Source organism: Peromyscus maniculatus, chromosome 7, assembly GCF_049852395.1.
Source record: "Peromyscus maniculatus bairdii isolate BWxNUB_F1_BW_parent chromosome 7, HU_Pman_BW_mat_3.1, whole genome shotgun sequence".
NCBI classification, from domain to species: domain Eukaryota; kingdom Metazoa; phylum Chordata; class Mammalia; order Rodentia; family Cricetidae; genus Peromyscus; species Peromyscus maniculatus.
Genome location: NC_134858.1, coordinates 38,121,873 through 38,126,952, shown reverse-complemented (window position 1 = coordinate 38,126,952; position 5,080 = coordinate 38,121,873).

The window sequence follows — 5,080 nt, the reverse complement described above, 5'->3', positions numbered from 1 at the left end:
AGACCAAAGCCTCAGAAGTGATGAGCCCAAATGCATCTCCCTTCTGTAAAGCAATTGTCTCAGGCATATTGTCACAGCAATAAAGGCTGACTATCATGCATCTATCTGGCTTCAAAGTTTTGCAATATACAAAACTCAAGAACTAGAAGAAGGATTTTCCCATCTAGAATTAGAATGGTTTCATGGAGTGCAAGCAACTTCACGATTCTTTTGCTGTTATACCCTGATGGTAACAGTGTTTAATTTAATATATGTTTTTCAATTACTGTCATGAAATCATATACCTCAAAAAAATGTAAATAAGAACTCTCACTAGTAGATCTAATTCTGGGTCAAAGAACAAAGTGACTGAGCCAGCATCTCAGCCCAGACAGTCTGCTCTCTTTAGGAATGCAGTGACTGCCACTTTCCTGGTTGTCCCAGGGCAAAGGCTAGCCATCAATGCTGTGATCCTAGTTGTTCATTTATTGCTGCTCCTTGTCTGATACCCCAAGGAAATAAGAGTCCAGCAGGTTGTCAACTAAGCCTACATGCCACAAGGCAACTGCACATTTGACCTTGACTGTGTTAGACTTAGCCGCATTTTGCCTAAAAATGAATGCAGGTTCTCTTTCCAGCTCTCCAGAAAAATTGCCAATTAAATAAAGAGAAATCAAATTAGATCTAGCTGATGTCTGCATTTCAGCTAACCCTAGGGTAACAGCAATTGCCAGCAGGTGGTTCTAAGCAACACTTTGTGGTATTCATGTCATGTTGCTTAAAGATGTGAAAAGCCCAAGTCTACCAGCTTCCAGTGTTTGACAAACCAGATTGCTGTTGGATCATATTCGAACAGACAGCTCCATCTGAGTGTTCCAGAGAAAGCCTTCTCAAGCAATCAGGTAAGGTCAGAAAAATTCCCCAGACTAGCTAAAAACTGGTGTATACCCACTTCTGAAAAAAAAAAAAAGTGCTAGTGATGAGCTCCGCGTGTTTGTTCATTCACCCTTCATGCATTTGACAGACATCCAGCAATTATTTATGAAGCCTTGATCTGTGCCATTCATCGTCTGTGCTTGGGGGCCGAGTGTGCAGCACCCTGCCTGACACACAGCCTCTGGGCAGGCAGTCAATTGTGGCCATGCTAGAAAGTTTTATGTGTCAGCTCAAACCCTTCTTGGAATGCCATTCTTATTAAAAATTCAAGAATTGCAACAATCTTTAAATTCTTAGTTAATGTTAACCAAAAGCAACAAAATGGCAGAATGAATGAAGTCTTAGAATCGACCAAAGCCAAGAACAACATACAGTTGCCCAATATCTCAACTGGATCTCTCACTCAGTGTTGCTTCACACCTTTGTGGGAAGGTTGACAAAAGCACTATACCACTTGAGGGAGAACTCACTAAGTGGCTTAGAAATATCTCAAAAAAATGGTCATCATCCCTAGAAATTACGGGCATGCAATTCAAAGAACTTTGAGATTTCATCTTACCCCAGTCAAAATGGCAAAGATCAACCAAACAACCAACAATGAATGATGGAGAGAACATAGGAGAAAGAGAACCCTCGTTAACTATTGGTGAGGTTGAAAACTCATCCAGTCACTCTGGAAATCAGTGTGGAGAATTCTTAAAATGCTAAAAATGAATCTATCATATGAACCAGGCATACCATTCATTCCTCAGCATATGCCCAAAAGACTCAACATCCTACTCTAAAGATACTTGTTTGCAGTGTTCATTACTGCTCTATTCATAACAGCCAGAAAATCAAACATATAGAATCAACCTACTAAAGGATAATTAAAATGTGGTACATATACACTATGGAATACTATCCAGCTGTAAGAAAAATGAAATTATGAAATTTTCAAGTAAATGGATAGAACTAAAAAAGATATTATTGAGTGAGGTAACCCACACTCAAAGAACAAATAATAATTTCTTGCTCATCTGAGGCTCCCAGTTCCAAATCCTCAGGTGTGAATATAAAACCCGGAGTAACTGTATCTAGCAGCATATGAGTGATTTGAAGGGGGAGGTTGGAAAATAGAGGGGTTTTAATTAGGTGGGGTAAGAGATAAAAACAGAAGGAAAGTAGAATTAAAGTAAGGATTCTGAAAAGTCATAAAAATCATATTATTATTTATTTACCTAAAATTACAGATAAGTATATATAGTTGAAATGTTATTTTCCCATCTGGGCTGACAATGCTCCACAACCCCCCACCCGCACCCCACTCCCCACCCAAGAACCATAAACTACCCAATAAAAACCTCTACACTAGGGCCCTTTTGAGTTGTTGATCAGGGTTGTCTAAGGGACTCTCAAAATATCATCGGCTATTGCTGTTATTCTTGGTTACCTCCCAGAGGTGGAAGGTTAAGTCCCTACTGCTGAAGACACCATGAACTTCAGACACAGTACCCAGAGGAACCAAGCTGGAGTTGACCTGAACATTTCCTTCATGTAGACTAGCTTTCATGGTACCAGAAGAGAGGGAAGCAGCCAGTAGTACAACCCAGCTATGATACCTCTGAACAACTCGATCAGCATAACACAATATCCCTAGGGTTGAAATAGTGACGCACACACCTTCATAGTAACCAACAGCTCTCTAATTGGATTTAAGGCTCAGTCAAAAAGAGGGAAATCATGTCTGGTAGTGGAAACCTAGCCAACTATCAGCGGCTGGTAAAGTCATGGATCTTGGAGGATACTCTATAACCACTACTTTACTAAACCAGTATAATTCTTAACTGTATTATAAACATGTATCCTTACACCCACGGATAAACACAGATGTCACTCCTCATCAAAGAATCTTCTCTTTGCAGCAGAGAGCATTACAGACATCCACAGTGGATCAAAATGCAGAGAACAAGTGACTGTGTGGTGTCCAGCTTCAACTGAACCTCTACAACACAATGCAAGCATCTACAGTTCAGGATCACAGTGGAAGATGCAGAAAGATGGTGAGAGCTGAGAAACAGGGCATTTGCTGCAGGATCATATCTCCTAGAAAGGTCAGACAGAGAGGCTGTACCCGTGAAGCCTCATCAACATGGCTGCTTAAACAAGAGCTGAAAAAGGACCACACATCAGTGGAAGGGGGGAGGCTCAACTCCAGACAAAGAACTACAGGCAGCTACAGAATGCAGAGAGCAGGAGAAACAGTCTGCCCTAGGGAAGAGCCTCCACTTGCTCATCCAATAGCAAGTTGTCAGCTCTGAAATAATGTACATACTAATATATATATATATATATATATATATATATGTGTGTGTGTGTGTGTGTGTGTGTGTGTGTGTGTATAATATACACACACATATAAAACAAAGAAATAGAGACCACGAGTTTGACAGAGAGCAAAGAAGTGAATGAGAATGATTGGGGAGAGAAAAAGGAAGAGGGAATAATGTAATTCTATTTTAATTTCAATTTTTTTTCATTTAAAGCATAAGAGTCCCAAGATAGAAAGAGTGTAACTTCATTATGCTCAGAATTCAAATCAATAAATAAAACAATAAAAACACAGTCATAGAAAAGATAGTAGGTTGCCTTATAGGTCATGCCTTGGTCCAGCCAGAGGGGCAAACTTAAGTCCTTCCTTATCTTATCCTCATTCTCTCCATTGGATGCACAACTCACAGCTCCACTTTCTCCCTGGTAGTTCCCTGAAGCCTCTCCACCACTGACATAACTCATTGACTTCTTCCTTAAAGCACATCACACCGTACGTAGCTAACTGCTAGACACAGGAAGATAAGAAACATTGGCATGGTGCCAGGAGAAATGCCAACTAATGCATATGGCAAGAAGAACTGACAGGGACACACCACTACAGTCTCATTAAAGACATGAAAAGCACACCCTGGTTCACCCCTCACGCTTGATTAATGAATAGCAAAACACCTCAAATCAAAAGAAGCTAAGTTTTAAGATAACCAAGTTTAAACTACATCTTTGAAGTGCCTTCCATCCACATATGGAATACTTACGTGTGAATTTTCAAATTGTACCATATTTCCCAGCAGCACATGAAGCTACAATGGCAGTTTTCAGTAGACTCAAGTCCATGGGAATGTTAAGTACCAGGTCCTCATAGCATCCCTATGAGGAAAGAGGTAACTAGCCATGGCATTACTACTTTATTTATTTTCTTCTTGTTGTCACTGGTTTAGGTTGTTTGTTTATTTTGGTTTTGGTTTTTGGTTTTATTTTGCTTTTAGATGGTCCTTTTGTAGCTCAGGTTGACCTCAAGCCCACTATATAGTTGAGACTAGCCTTGATATCCTGCTCCTCCTGCCTCAGCCTCCCAGATTATGGGCTTATACATAACAGCCAGCAGGTCTGGCTTGTTTTGTCTTGTCTATGATCATTTGCCGTGACATTTTATTCAATCAGTCAATAAACAGTTGTTACTCTCCTCCCTGGTCTAAATACTGCCCTACACCATTAACTTACATAGTCCAAAATGGTAGTCCCCTAGCTAGGGATGAGTATTAAAATTAGATACAATGAAATAAAATTTAAAATGCAGTGGCTCCATTACAATAGCCGCATTTCACTACTCACTATACTTGTTGAAGAGGACGGCCTTAGTGCAGCAGGCTTTGGGTTTTATGTCCATCTATGGTGATATTTTATTTGTACTGAAATGTGATTTTATTTGTATGTTAATAAATAAAATTGCCTGGGGGTCAGCACTAATAGCAAGCCATAGCAAAAGCTGGGCGGTGGTGGTGCATGCCTTTAATCCCAGCACTTGGTAGGCTGAGCTAGGTAGATCTCTGTGTGGTCAAGGATACAGCCAGCATTGGAGACACACACCTTTAATCTCAATACCAACCATAGAAGACCTGGAGGTCTGTATAGACAGGCAGTGATGAGGAGGTCATGTGGTTGGGTTTACAACCAATGAGAAGGCAGAATAGAAAGTCAATAAAAGGACAGATACACAGGAAATAGGGCTCTTTCTGAGGGAAAGGACTACAGTGGCAGCTAAGGGTAAGAAAGGCAGTTTTAAGTCTCAGCTCTCAGCTACTGCTCTGACCTCTTGGACTTTTAACTCTGCAATTGGTTCTGTGTTTCTTAT